Genomic DNA, 16,504 nt, shown 5'->3' on the forward strand with positions numbered 1-16,504 from the left:
CTCTCCCACTGATCCCGGGGACCTTGAGAAAAGTAGTGGTAGAGAGGGTGGACATCATTCTGATTGCACCACACTGGCCCACACAGCCTTGGTTTGCGGAGCTCATCCAATTTTCCATACCCCCCCCCCATGGAGGATTCCTCAGGAGGTGATCTCCCTGTGCCAGGACGTCCTGATCCACCCGGAGCCTCAATGGCTCCACCTGACCGCCTGGCACTTGAGCCGAGCCTCCTGAGGAAAGCTGATCTGTCCTCCTGGGTAATAGCTATCATAGAGGCATCCAGGCGCTCTTCCACCACATGGATTTATAATTCCACGTGGTCGGCCTTGGTTAGATGGTGCACCCCCCTCCAGATATGCCCTACCTAAGCTCCGGTCGCTCACATCCTCAAATTCCTCCATAAGGATTAGACAGGGGTCTCTCCCATAACACCTGTAGGCGTCAGGTAACTGCCTTGTCCTCAGTCATACCCAGGGATGGTCATTTGTCTCTGACGCACCTTCCTTTAGTCAAGAGATTTCTGAGGGGAGCCGCCAACTTGCGGCTTCCCCCATACACAGTTTGCCCACTTGGGACCTACCTTTAGTGCTCAAGGCCTTGACAGGGGCTCCCTTCAAGCCATTGCGCACAGTGCATCTTAGGTTTCTGTCCATGAAAGTGGCCTTTCTAGTTGCCGTAACTTCTGCCAGGCGCATTTCCGAGTTGGGGGCCTTGTCTTCCAAGGATGACCTTTGCCAATTTCACCAGGACAGGGTGATCCTTCGCTTGGATTCCACCTTCCTCCCTAAAGTCAATTCACCCTTCCACCGGGCACAGGAAGTTATCCTTCCTAATTTTTGCCCTAATCCCTCCCATGAGCGGGAGCATCTTTGGCACCGCCTAGACGTGCGCTGCGTCTTACGCATATATCACCGGTGCACGTCACCTATCCGCTGCTCTGAAGCCCTTTTCATTTCCTTCCAACCTGGCTCCTGCCAGGGTATCATCTGCCCCGATCGGCAGGTGGCTACGTCAGGTCGTCTCCACTGCCTATGAATCCTTGGGCTGGCCGGTCCCCTCAGGGATCCCTGCCCATTCCACGCAGAGTGCCGCAGCCATGGCAGCATGGGCCATTAGGGCCCCTTTCGAGGACATCTGTTGTGCGGCCACTTGGGCCTCCCTGTCCTCCTTCATCCATCACTATCGATTGGATGCTTTTGAATCTGCGGAGGAGGTTTTTGGACGCAGGGTCCTACAGCAGGTAGTGACCGCCCCTTCCCCTGAGTCTTAGGTTCCCTCCCTGGGACAGAGCTTGGGTACGTCCCACGTGTGGCCCCTCCCTCGAGTCTACTGGAAAAAGAACGTTGGTCCTTACCTGAACGTTTCTTTTCAGTAGACGAGAGGGAGGGGCCACTTCCCACCCCAGTTATGTTAGTTGGTAGTTAGTGGTGTGCGGGGCAGTCAGGTGGTTTGTTTTCCTTCTGTTTGTGTCTGTTCCTATACAGTTACTTTTGGACATTCGCCTTCAAAGAACTGGGAGCCAACAGGGAAAAGAGGAGGTTAAAAAAAAATTCCCTCAGTCTTTGGACCAATCAGGCTTTTGGAATATCCCACATGTGGCTCCTCCCTCTCATCTACTGAAAAGAAACGTTCTTTCTCTGCCTGATTGCTGGGATGTGTGGCCATGGTGGGTGTAGCCTAGTCAGCCACCTGCACCATGGGGGGGGGGGGTATTTTTGCCTTTCATGGGAGCCTCTGGGAGGGTGAAAACAGGCCTGTTTCTGGCCTCCCCAAATTTCCAGTAGCCCATTTTTTTCCCTCCCTGAGCCTCCACTCATGCCCTCCACTTACCTGCATCCAAAATGGGCTGCGTGGGGACTCTGGGAAGGGGAGGGGAGGGATGGGCGGGGCGAGCCAGGAGTGGGATTTGGGGGTTTTCCGAACTGCACAGAATCTTAGCTAGAGGTTCTTGCAAACCCCCAGCAACCCACCCCTGACTGTGTATACTAAATTGTAATGCTCAAGCATGATTCCATCATGTTTTATACAAGGGCATAGGATGAAAAGACTGTTCAGAGAATCAAAGTACAGCTTTCCTAAGTCAATGGCCTATAGGTGCATAGGATTAATCTTGCAGTTTTAATCCATTTTAATATTTTCAAAGTTACACCTAGTTATGCCTTTACTAGATAATTATTCTTACATTGTTCTGCAGGAAGAGAAATCTTGCAATCATGACCTGTCTTGTGGTTTGTACGGGCAACGTCAAATAAATGCATTCACAATTTATCACATTTGCATATGTAATTCATAGTGAGTGTTCAATGCATTGCAACAAGTTTACCTTAAATTTTCCATTCCTTGAATGAGCATTTTAGCACTTTGCCAATTTGAAAAGGAATCTAGGATTTTTTCCCCCTACACTTCAGTTTGTTATGTTAAATGTATCAGACTGTAACTTCTGATATTTCAGCTATAGTGCTTTAGTGCAGAGAAATAACTAAGTCTGATTGGCAAGTCTCAACCATGATTGCATTGGTCTGATAAGCAGATTTTTATTCACTCATTGAGCCTTAACATGCTGAATCAATACTTACTGGCTTTCTTCTCAAGTAAGCATATATTTGAATGATTTAGACTGTAGTTTTGAAACTGCCTGGAATTAAGGTCAGTACCGTATTTTTTTGGAGTATAAGACATACCTTTTTCACCCAAAAAAGAGGGTGAAAATCTGGGTGCATCTCATACACGGAATACAGCATTTTTTGCCTACCGAAACCCCGCCCGCTTTGCAAAAATGGACATGCAGAGGGTTTGGGAGGCTAGCAAAGTTCTCCTGGGGGATGGGAAGGACAAAAATGAGCAAAAAAATGGGGCATTTCCCCTCCCCCACCCCCAAGAGCACTCTACAAGCCTCCCAAAGCTCTGCATGCCTTTTTTTAAAAAAAAAACGAGATGTGCAGAGTGTTTGGGAGTTCTGCAGAGTGCAAAACCTTTTGTTTTTATTTACCTCTTCAAAATCATGGTGAGTCTTATACTCCAGTGCATCTTATAGTCCGAAAAATATGGTAATTCACACTTCAAAGCTGTTGTGTCCAACTCACAGCCCCGGACAGCTAATAATGCAGCCTCACAAGATAATACAAATATATTAAAAATGAAGTTTGTTATTTATATATACATTAACTATATTATATAGTTTATATGCGACCCAAGACAATTTCTCTTCACTCAGTGCAACCCAAGCAAGTCCAACGGTTGGGCAATCATGCTTTAAAGCAGAGGTGTCCAAACTTGGGAACTTTAAGACTTGTGGACTTCAACTCCCAGAATTCCCCAGCTGGGGAATTCTGGGAGTTGAAGTCCACAAGTCTTAAAGTTCCCAAGTTTGGACACCCCTGCTTTAAAGTAACATGTATAAGCTTCTATTATTGAAGAATTGCAGCTAGAATTAAAGTTGGAGTACGGTAATGCATGTATCTTACATGACTTCACAGTCACATTCCCCACAAATTTCTTATTTCAAGCCAATGAAATACATAATTAATTTATTTTGTACAGTGTTGAGATTATTTTATTTTCACATGAATTCTATGGGTAAAATCAAAAAAGTGAAAATGCCTTACACAGGTAGTCCTTGACTTACAACAGTTCGTTTAGTGACCAAAGTTACCATGGCACTGAAAGTGACCTGACTGTTTTTCATATTTATAACCATTGCAGCATTCCAGTAGTGGGTTGCAGGCGATACACCCCGGTACGGGCATACCGGTGCCTGCCCGGAGCACCGGGTACCTTTTCGTTCCAGTGCTCCGGAGGGCCCGCCTGCCCGCCCGAGCACCTTACCTGTATTTGAGCTCTTCAGCACTTATGTGCACGTGCACGGAGCGCTCACAGCACTTGCGCGATGCTCCACCAAGCTGCTGGAGCATCGTGAAGGTGTCGCAAGAGATAAGGACATTTGTGTGCTGCGTGTGTGCACGCGTTCATGTGGTGGACGCTGGGCCCCGTTGCACCGCACCGGTTGCACCGGGATCCGGAACCCACCACTGCAGCCTTCCCATGGCCATGTGATCAAAATGTAGACGCTTGGCAACTGGTTCATACTTATGACGGTTGCAGTGTCCCAGGGTCATGTGATCATCTTTTGTGACCGTCTGACAAGCAAAGTCAATGGAGAAGGCAGATTCATATAACAACTCTGTTACTAATTTAACAACTGCTGTGATTTCCTTAACCACTGTGGAACGAAAGGTTATTATAATCCTCATCAAAGTTCATGGTTTTCTAGGAAGATGCTGTGTCAGGGGAAGATATTTTCACCCTGAACTAGATGAGGTCTTAGATCGCGGCTTTTCCAAACAGCATTATCTTTAAGGTGCGAAAAAAGAAATAAAATCCCGGAAAACATATTCTAATTAAAAACAAGCTTTAATACAAAAATAAGAAAATAAAGAAATAAAACAAATCTATCTAATCTAAAAAAGACAAAGATTAAAAAAAAAAAAAAAGAAGTCTCTGGAATGTGTGAAGAGCAGGCACAGTACATCATTGTCAGATAAGACCTTATGACCTGCACAGTAACTCTTTCAGTAACTATTTAGTATCAGTTCGGCTAGCAAACATTTAACGCAGTGACATGCTGAAAGAATGTTGACTCTGAATTCAAAGGTACTCTAAATTGTTATTTCAATGTTAGTGTCTCTGTATTTTGGGAATGGGTTTTTTTTTTTAAAAGTCAAACCATATGTCCTATGTCGACTAGTAACTATTCCTTTTGTCAACAGGCAATATGATGAAGGAGGTTGTGGCAACTTTACCGTATGCTGGGCTCGGCAGACTTAAATGGAAGTACTTCAGTGTTCTAATGGGCACCACATCGCATCTTGATTATGAAGTATTAGAAGGAAGGAACCTGGCCTTGCGTATTGAGGAGGCAATGTGTGCCAAAACACACATTCTGATTCTTTAAAAAAAAAATAGAGAACATATCTACTAGTATTACCTGTCTGGAGCAGGCTTAATTTTATAAATTGAAAGCAATAAACTCCGTGAGTTTTTTTAAAAAAAAAAGAATACTCTTTTTTCCTATGTTTTTGAGGATTATTTGTTCAAATGAAAGTTTTTGCATCCAGTAGAGAGAAAGGCTCTTCTGCAGGATCAGAAGACAACACTGGACTGTAAATTATAACTAAACCCATATCTTCTAATGTTATTAATCAAAGGACAGGTTGCAAGAAAAATATTTAGTGGTTTTGCTTTTGGATTAGACATTTTGAAATGTGTCGCTAAGAAGTTCCATTTGATGTAACACCATATGTGCAGTCACTGTATAGATCCTGCATTAAGGATATGCCTTTGGTTCTAGATATTTCCATCAGCAAGTGGTCAGTGTCAAACTACATGTTCTGCAATCTTTGAGTATATATGTCCTTAAGCACCTAATCTGTTACACAGAAAGTCTTGAAGAAGGATTGAGACAACCACAGAAGACCTGAGCCTTTTTAGATTCTTGAATCCCAAAGCCTTCAGAATTTTAGAAGAATATGAAATTAAATTGCAAAGCCAGTACTTGTCCTCAATCAACTTTTTGGCTTTTTGTTAACATTGAAAAAGGTGAGGTTCAAATAGAAGTGATTGATGATGAGATGAAATGTTATAATGAATTCATTTTAAAAGGCACTCAGTGGACACCTTAAAAAATGACCTCAGTAAGCTCAAAGCTTTATCTACATTCCAGGTTCAAACATGTAGACCTGGTTTACTGATCAGCTTTAGAGAGGAAAAAAGCAATGTGGTTATGCACCCCACACAGGAAGCTTCTGTCTCTCTTAAGGTTCTTTTCTTTGAGAAGTAATTGGACAGTTATTCAAAATGTTGTCGCTTATGATCGTGGAAACTTCAGCAAAACCATTCCCCTTATGCTGTACTTGCATGATGACAAGAGCTTTGGACTTGTGTAACAATAAAAAAAATAGATGCAGAGTCCTATTTTTGTCACCAGTTTATTCATCTGTAAGACTATAAATCGTACAGTTTGACCTCCTCACTGTACCATGATAATACCTTAACCCTAACCTTCTCTGATCTGATGCTCTTTCTATTTGTTGAGATGGCAACCACAAAATCCGCAACTCCCTTGACTATTCGTGATGCTAGCAGGGGATTGTAATTCTAGCCAATTTTGAGGGCAGCAGCTTGGGAAGCGTTGCATAAAACCTACTGTTCTATTGCATTTTTTAATTTTAAAAATGTAGAAATTAGTACACAGCTGTATTATCAATATCAAAGCTGACCTTTTGAAGAGCGAGTTGTACTTACACGTGCCCATGTTCCAGCTACCACCACCATCCATAATGCTGTTCTCCTGATAATTCTATTGCTCTGGTTCCTCTATTTATGGCTCTTGATTTGTGTGCATCTTTCAAACACAACTATACCATGATCTTACAAATTGTCTCTTATGTCCTGTAATAGGACAAAGGCTTTATTAGAATCAACTACCATTTTAAAAAAAATAGCCACACTTGAATTGATTTTAATAGTGGTATTTTATTATATGGAGGTCTATGTATTTTCCCCTAATGGGTCAATTAAGCTGTTTCGATTTATTAAAGAAAAAAATAATGGATCAGCAGAGGTCAACAGACTCCTATGAGACATTCTTGAAGAAATGTTTGGAGCAATGAATATTCTTAGGAGAAATGGAATATATGAATAAGGTTTTTAGCTGAGGAAATCATTACAAATGTGTGCCTGACTTTATACACCGGGGTGTTATTTTCTAGGATATGATTTCTAATTGTGTTCATGTTATTTAACACAAGGCATTTCTTAAGTGTAATTTGAATTTGCCAAGTTATGCTTGTGTAGTCTTGGAGTTATAGTATTGTCCATCTGATGAATAATAATTTATGGCTAAATAGAACATTAAGAAAAGAAAATTAAATAAGTTTACATTTTTTAGTCTGAAGTGTCTGATGATATTTGAATATTAAGCTATTCCCAATAACTGTTTTCAATTACTTTCCCCCCCTTTTCATTGAATAGTTGCCCATTTATAGAATAATCCAAATGTGGCATAAAAATTGCCTCACTCACAAAGAGACTATAGATTCCCTGTAATATGGTATAAAATTGTATAATATAGATGGAAGCCCAGATTTCCTCATGGTAAATTCTATATCTGTTATAATTAACTATTCTCTTTCATGGTTAAAATAATGGAATCCTAACCTGTGTGATGTACAGCAGTGTTTATTGAACTATTTGCTGATTATTGACATCTTTAGTAAAAATATAATCGGAAATGGACAAATTTTCCTCAAACAGAACCTATTCACTGACTAAATTTCCAATTACACAAGAGTTCAAAAAATTAGAAGTAAAAATGTTTTATAAGTTTGATTAGCCAACTGCCCTGCAATTTGCCTTCTGTGATTGAGATAAAATTGAACATCAACATTGAATACAGGTAGTCTTCGACTTGCAACAGTTCATGTGGTGACTGTTTAAAGTCACGATGGCACTGAAAAAGTGATTTATGACTGTTTTTCACACTTATGACCATTGCAGCATCCCCAGGGCGATGTGATCAAAATTCAGAGACGTGGTAACACGACTCATATTTATAACAGTTGCAGTGTCCGAGGGTCATGTGATCACCTTTTGCAACCTTCTGACAAGCAAAGTCAACGGGGGAGCTAGTTTCACTTAACAACTGAGTAACTGTGTTACTCACAACTACTGTGATTCACTTAATAGCGGTGGCAAAAAAGGTCATAAAATGGGGTAAAATTCACTTAACATCTGTGTCACTTAGCAGCAGAAATTTTAGGCTCAATTGCGGTCGTAAGGACTACCTATAAAATTCTGTATCCTATTCACCCATTTAAAAGACTAGGGGAGCCAAGAATTGTAGAAATATGCTATTAGGATTACAATATAGGTTCAAATCAAGTCTGGCTTAAGGCTGAATCCTGAAGAAAGATATGGTCTTGGAAGAGAAACAATCCTCCTTTATCCAGCCTCTAGATCAAGGGTGTCAAACTCACGTCATCACATCATCATCACATTGTGTATCGGGACTTTTTCCCCCTTCGCTAAACCGGGTGTGGGCATGGCCAGCGCGTGATGCATCCGGCCCGCGGGCCAGGAGCTTGACAGCCCTGCTGTAGATTCCCCAGTGCCTGAAACTCCAGTCTTAACTGAAGGCCTGACTGGAGTAAGAAAGAAGTAAAACATTCAAAAGTTCCAAGTTCTCTTAGCTCTCTGCCATACTTTAAACCCATGAAACACATAGATCAGATCATAGATCAATTATAATGTATTTCCTATGATAAGAAATATAAGGGATTTCCTTCCTTTTAGAACGGTTCTTTCTTCCGATTTTTGTTCTGCTGGTCCTTTGATAGCAGAGCATCTGGAAGTGTTGGACTGCTCTGTCACCAGAGAATTCCAACCAGCCGATGGCATTGACCCATCAAAAACCTTGAATGATGCCTAATGAATGAATCTTCAATGGCATTATTGTTCTACTGTGTGATTCATAAACCTGATGTTTGTTTGTTGATTTATTTCTATGCTGCCTGAAGTATTTGTGTCACTTCTTGCCATGCCTCTCCTCTAAGTCCTGCTGTCCGGCTGGAGCTGCAAAAGAGCTCTGCCATAGGTTGAAGAGCGGTATTCTGACAAGGGTATGAGTTGAAACGTTTTGTTCTCTGTGATTCAAAAGTCTTCACTTCCTCAGCATTTGGACAAGTCCACCTTTGTGAATAACGTATGAATATTTACAAGGTTTACCCTCCTTTCTTCTCTTTCTGAAGTTTCAAAGACTAGCATTCAAATGCCATGGCTCTCTAGGGATTTCAGACAGTTGGATGCAAGGCTTCATACATAATATCAGTTGAATTAGATAAGCTGAATTGATTCCATACTTACACAATTAGAACAATATTACATTCACATAAGATGATTGATGGATGAAAGGTTCTTTGATTGGCAGTTGTTTTTTTAAAAAGGAATCTGGCATTATTTCAACTTGATTTGAATGAAGACAGCCACTTAATTTGAATATCAAACATTTTATATCCACAGACACAGCAAGGCTTCAAATTACAGCTAGCATTTTCAGAAGCAAAGAAAGCATTCCCAAGATTCAAATGTACTTTTGTAATATTTAGCGTGTACAGCAAATTGCATTAGAAATCCTGAAGGGTCCTTTCTAGTCTATTTAACACCCTTTTTTGTCACTGGAAAAAAGTTTCATTTAATTGTCCTAGTTAGCACCTATTGATTTGATAAATTGGGCTAAATGATCAAAACCATCCTATTTATAGGCTGGTGATTCCTCATGTTAGCATTAGAGGGTGCTCTCTTCAAACCTTAGTTAGATGTGTCTATTTCATACCTCAGTTATGTGTTATGTGCACATGAAGCATATTATTCTAGACTATTCTGATGGAAGAAATAAAAAGACACTACTCCCATAGATTCCCATACATTATTTATTTCTCTTGCTTTCCTGATATTTTAAAGTTTAGGATAATTTTTTTTCATTTTTTAATTACAATTCACTTGGCAGCTTCATTTTCAATTCACTTGTTAAACAAAATAGAATGATGAGAACTTCCTTTTAATTAACACCCGGCCAATCTTTCAAAACAAAATAATAGTTATAATCAAAAACAAATTGAATCTTCATAGTAGAGAATTCTAAAAGAAGGATCGCTTCTACTTTGGAAGAGTTTTGAATCTAGCCTAGCCAACATAAAGTGGGTATTAAAATTCATTAACTAAGAATTGGGTAGATTTTCTAGGCATTCCCTATTGACACAAGAATGGCAAATAATTCTAACTCCTTTATAAGATCATAATGTTTTTGAACATCCAAATCCTCTGCATCGGGTGGGTTCTGGATTCTTTTACTGCAGATTCGCTCAGGGATGCGTTTTGGGCGTGCACATTTGATACGTGCTATGTAGTGAAAAAATTGCTTCTGCACATGAGCAGAATCAAAAAACAAAATGGCAGCGCCTATGCGCCACCGATAGAATTGGTTTGGAGATGTGGGCATCCAAGTTACTACCTACTCGGTCGAACCAGTCCAAACCAGTAGAAACCCACCTCTGCTCTGCATGCAAAGGTAGTTTGAAACGGGTTCAAAGGCTCTTTTCAATCTGGTGAGCATATTTTGAATTTTGTAGATTAGTTGAGACTCTTCTTCCATAGTATTGCTGGGGGCTATTCATGCCATGAGGGATATGATCTGCATCATAATGCTATTTATCATCCTTTGAGCCTTATTGCACAGAATTCCACCTCTTCTTATTTCTGAGAAGGTGGGTACAGAGTTTCAGCCATCCATTGTTTTTATTTCCTACACAAATACCAGTGATTGAACAAGGATCACTTTCTGCACATAGACTACCTCAGAACTCATTGTGCCCACGGCTGTGGCCATATGGCCCACAAAGAAAGACAATGTGATCCAAAACTATACATAGAGGATATGGCAGAAGCCGGAAAAATAATAAACATGATCAAAAAAGAAATGGCAGCTCCTTCCCCATCAGTCAAATTATTATTGTTTTTCTCCTGCCTGATCCACATAGAGGATTTCATAAATTCCATAACATCATAGCACCTTCCATTGTCTTCTTGGCTGTGTTAATTAATTCAACAGCGGACATTTTCTACTTCCTGCTCACTCATACAACTTCTATCCCTTTTTCTCTCAGGTGCTTCAATGTATGCACAAATCCTTCAGATCATCTCTTTGTTACTGCTATCATGAGTAACCATTGAGATACTGTGCTCCCCCCCCCCCAAATAAGACATTTATCTGTGTTTAAAACTATACAATTGATACTGTAGTGCAAGTCTACTTCCAGAAGTAAAAGGATCTATAGCATCCAGGAAATATCAAATGTAGAGATGGACCTGCACATTATTGCAAGACAGATTTTAGTATAGTAGAGATTTAGGAAAACAATGTTCCAATCTTGTCTCAACCCAAGGCACTGCAATAGCCTGTAGCACAGTTGAAGTTTCTGTGTTCTAATGGGAGATTGCCAGAAAAATTGGAAGAAACCAGGACCAATTTTTGATCTTCATGACTTAGTGTTAACTGTTTATTGCTGGTACACCAGCAGGGTTTCATACATATAGCTTCAAGGTGACTTAAGTTTATTAAATAAGTAGCACATGTGTATTTCATTCCCATGACAAAATTGCTCTGGAAATGTGGGAGAGGGGACTGACGCTGAAGGGGGAAATGATGTAGAGGGAAGAAGGAAAGAGAGGATGGCCTTGAGGGACAGGAAGAAGAGTCTACCATGACAATAGTCAATCAAAAGAAAATTGAATCCAGGGTAGGAAAGTAACCTGAATAAACATCTCAGAATAGACCAAGGGTCTCTAAACTCTTAAACCCATCAAACCCTCCATGAAGTTTCAGATTGTTTAACAACTCCCAAACATATTATGCTACATGAAAATAATTTATTAAATGCTACTTTAACTAATGATAGTGAGTTTTGTGGGATGGTTGGCATTGAACTGGAAATGGGGAGACCATGAATTCTATTACTGCCTTAGGTTGGAAGCCAGCTGGGTGACTTTGGGCCAGTCTCTCAGCCCTATGAAGCAGGTAAGGGGAAACCACTTCAGAAATCTTGCCAAGAGAACTGTGGGGGCTTGTCCAGGTAGTCATCAGGAGTCAACATACATGCAAAGTCATGCATGCACAAATACACAGGTTAACTAATATAATAATTCCCTTTTTACACCCCTATAATCCCTTAATTTGGGGTAAACTGAATGGAGCTGAGCATTTATTAGCTGGATGCCCTTCCTGGCGCCATGCAGAGTTTGCAGCATATATATTTTTCTTTGAGTCCTAGGAGAGAAACATCTGCTGCTACCTTGGATGAACTCTCAACCTCCCAAGTGTGCAGGAAAACTATATTTTTCAATAGAGAAGGAGGAAAAATAAAGAAATGAAAGGGCCATACCTTTCCTTCTTTAAACTAAATAGATGGAAACCAGAGGTGGTATGCTGCCAGTTTGCACCGGTTCAGTCGAATCGGTAGTCGCGGCGGCATGAGGCTCCACCCACCCACCCTGATGTCATCAAGCCCAGACATGCGCTCCCGCTACCGAACTGGTAGTGAAGAAAATAGAATACCATCTCTGATGGAAACCTAGGATCAGCAATGCCATGAGGACTTTGGGTCAAAAATCCATGTCAAAAATCCAGCCAACAGAATAAGCAAGTCCTCCAAAGACAGAATGACTGGCGTACCGTCTATTGAAGTAAGTGAAGCCATCCAGTTCATTATACAAGAAGTGTGGGTGAAACCACACTGTCCAGACCTCAAAATGTTGCCAATTTGTGGAACCACTTACCTTGTCATTAGGTACAATATTTCATTTTTCTGTTTTCATGTCCCTTGTCCTTATGTTAGTACAGTCACTTACGGATTTATTTATCTATTTAATTAATTTGAAAAAAAATATGGATGCCCAATTTATATATTTTACCATGGACGGCTCACAAAACAACAGCTGCCATGGTTCAGAGGGCTCCAAGGATAAGGAATGACAGCTAGCTATTAATCAAACACAAGACTGTCCATGAAATAGCAAGTCCTTTCCCAGTTTCTGATTCTTAAATTGGTGGATTTAATGTTGTCCACCATGTCTGAATGCTTGCATGCAGCTGAATTTGGAAATAAATAATTTCAGGCTTTTAAGAGAATTTTACTAGTGTTACTGTACCTCTGTACACTTTGTGGTCATTGTCACTGCGTTTTTTTGTTTGCCAGCTGTGCTTCAACTCTTAAGATATACGGTAGACTGATCTGACCCTTATCACTAAACTCAACTGTGCATGTACACATTCCTTCATCATTATTATTTCATCTTCTTTGTCTTTTGTTCGCCTGCCAAGGTGGTAGGCAGGAACTCTGCCAAAATGTAATCATTTAGCTAGTAAGTTTTGTTTTTACTTTCTTTACAATAAAATGTATTTCTTAGAATATATCTCGGGTTTATTTTGCTTAATTATCAAGTATACTTCAAGGAGAAGCCACAGTTCATCCACACGTTAAATAAGGGCTGAATTTTACACCCTGACCATCATCATCATCATCATCATCATCATCATCATCATCATCATCATCATCATCACCACCATCATTTTAGCCATTAGCCACTGCAGGATGAAGGCCTCTTCTGCATGTTTCCAACCAATTCGCTTTCTTTTGCCAATTGTTTGTATTACCAGCAAATTTTCCTCTCTTTCATGACAGCATTTTGCAATGAACAAGCAGCAGTCATCGTGTGCTATATTGTTCATTTCTATCTGTAGCTGCTTTATAAAGGTTCCAATGAGCCTATGGACGCTTGAATTTTTTTAGAGGCTAACTGCCTTTTGCGCCCAAATTCTTGCAAATATTTTTTGGCAGGTGAACACATCCTGTAATCTTTCTCCAAAAATGACTGCTATGAAAATGATTTGGCACCATTCGCATATTACAGGGATGTTTTTTTTTTTCCAAGTTGGCAACTTCAGGGGAATGGGCTACAAATCCCATTATCCACAGACAATAAATATAATGTTTGTGCTCTTTGGAAATGGTGAGAAAGGTTGCCAGGTTCAGGTAGACTGCCCAGCACAGATGTTTCGGCGTTGAAAAAAATGATGCATGAAGGGGCCACCAGATCGATTAGAGGCAAGGCCAAAGCAAATGAACCCACCAGGCCTCATGATTGTTGTTAACATGACAATCCTTTATGTTTGTATGGTGGTTATAATGACTAACAGCTTGGATTCCTGGACAGGGCTAGGGAACATTTGTCACCATAAAATCTCACATCCATGTTCATGAGGACTTTCTAATGCTGTCTCATTAATTTCAGTGGCCTTGTGGAGACTGAGTCATGTTCTCAGAACAACAAATGTTCCATTTGTCATCAGCTATCATGGATTCAGGCTCCACTCTCAGGATTTAGAAAGTGGCATTTCTTTCTTTCTTTCTTTTTCTTTCTTTCTTTCTTTCTTTCTTTCTTTCTTTCTTTCTTTCTTTCTTCTTTCTTCTTTCTTTCTTCCTTCCTTCCTTCTTTCCTTCCTTCCTTCCTTCCTTCCTTCTTTCTTCCTTTCTTTCTCTCTCTCCCTCTCCTTCCTTCCTTTTTTTTCTTTCCACCATTCATTTAGTTTAGTGTTAATTTTATTTCAGGCCTTTATAGATTTTATTTTTTAAAAAAACATACTTTAACTGTCATCAAGTCTTTAGCAAGAGAGTAGAAAGCAGGGATATGAATCTATTATATAAAAATAAATAAATGCTTCTGAAAAAAAATATAGAAACGTTAGCATTCCAGCTTCATAAATGATTGCTCTCCTTTTAAAGCTGCATTTAATGTGTCAAGCTTGTCATAAATACAATCCAGGTTTCATCAATACTGAGACCAATTCAGTTCTAAAAACACGTTCTAAAAAAATGCTAGTCCCAGAGAGATGCAGAATGCCTGCGGCGTTTCCCTCTGATTGATCCTCTTCTCCATTTGAAGACGGCTCTTAAAAGAGAAGCTCAGAATAATGCAAAATAGTCCTAGCATCTCTGAGGGCAACAACCTACTAAAGAAAGATCTTGGGTTTGGTTCCTCAGAATATCCAAATCAGGTTATCCTATCTTTAGGCAATGAGTAAATTTCCTGGAGTAAGTGATCTTGGGTATAATGGAACTGTAGCAAATTGTAAGTTGCTGTTATTCATTGATATTAGGTGGACATAGATTATCTCAACCAAATATATATATACCCAAATACTTTGCCAATGGCTTTTCATATCACTTGGCAAATTGAACCATAATTGTGTGCTCTGCTTAAGCCGCAAAATATCTTAAGCCAATTTGACTTTGTTCCATGTAAGACCTTTATTATGAATGATATGACAATAGCCTGAACTAGAATCTATGGAGGGTCTTCATTAGCCCATGTAAAATGTTTGGGAACAGCAGAATGAACTGACCAATTTTTAAATTGTTTTCTGTGGTTCTTGTTTTTTCTTTGTCATATAGAGCTCTAGTTTTAAGGTTGTGTTGTCACCCAGTTTCATGCACCTGGAATTTACCATTACATTTACTGTTATTTCTTGCTGTACTTTTTGTTGTACACAGATTTAGAAGGCTGGAAAAAATGAGAACATAGCCATGATTCTCATCACACTGTGGGCACTGAACATTATGCAAATGTTCGTGAAACACTGGCTATGAATCACACTCGGAATGTGTTGGTTTGTTAAATTCATTTGGCATTGCGAGGTGATTTATCTTCAATTTGGGAAACAAAATTTGATTTTACAATGACAGAAAAAAAAAGCAAGACTCATATTGCAATCCACAACTCATATATAACTTGTATGTATGTATGTATGTATGTATGTATGTATGTATGTATGTATCAGTGACGTGCAGTCAGGTGAGGCAAGTGAGGCACAGCCTCACCACTCTCATCATGAAAAAAAAAAGTAAAAGGAAAAAGCTGAGCTAGTTACTGCCTCACAGTGGATGACTCTGCTTAACTGTTAAAAAAAGCTGGAAAAGGTATGTGTGGGTTGGAGGGAGGGGGAGGAATTCAAACTTCATCCTCCTGGTGCTGTGCAGGGCTTTGGGCAAAGGCTGGAGGGAAGGACCCTGGCTCACTTGTGCTCTCCCTCTCCAAGAGTAGTTTGATTGCAGGCAGAGCCACGTTGTGGGGCCAGTGTGTGTGCTACAGCATGGCTCTTTGCCTGGCTTCCTGCCTCCTCCTGTGGTCTCCTCACTGGTGCTCTCCCTCCCCAAGTGTAGTGACTTCCTCCCCAGGCCCCCATTCATTTCTCTCTCTCACACACACAGCTGGATAAAACTATATAAAAATCTAGCCCAGCTTCACTGATTACAAGTTTGAAAAGGCAACGTGGCTCCACCTGCAATCAAACTACACTTGGGGAGGGAGAGCACAAGCGAGCACTGAGGAGACCACAGGAGGAGGCAGGAAGCCAGGCAAAGAGCCATGGTGTAGTACACACACTTCCCCCCAGCCTCTTTCTTTTGGAAGGCTCGGATCGGCTCCCCTCCGGCTTCTCTGCCTCTCCTCTCACCCCAGCCTGCCAGCAGGAGGTGGTGGGTGGCCTTTATTGTGTTCCAGGCATTTCCCACCCAGACAGCAGGCTGCATTTGCAATGGTGGAGGTGTTTGGGAAAGGCAGCAGGGGAATGGGGGGGATGGCAGAGGAGCTGCTTTCAAGCCACTGGAAAAGATATCCAATCCAACTTTTGTGTGTGGGGGGGTTTGTTTGAGAGTGAGTGAGAGAGGGAAGGGGTAAGAGAGATAGTCCAATCCAACTTCTGTGTGTGTGTGTGTGTGTGTGTGTGTGTGTGTGTGTGTGTGTGTGAGAGAGAGAGAGAGGGGGAGGAAGGGAGAGAGGGAGGAAGGAGGGGAAGGAGAAGAAAAAGAAAAAGAAAGAAGGAGCAAAGGAGAA

Source organism: Natrix helvetica (assembly GCF_964273705.1).
Source record: "Natrix helvetica genome assembly, chromosome: 2".
Classification (NCBI taxonomy): domain Eukaryota; kingdom Metazoa; phylum Chordata; class Lepidosauria; order Squamata; family Natricidae; genus Natrix; species Natrix helvetica.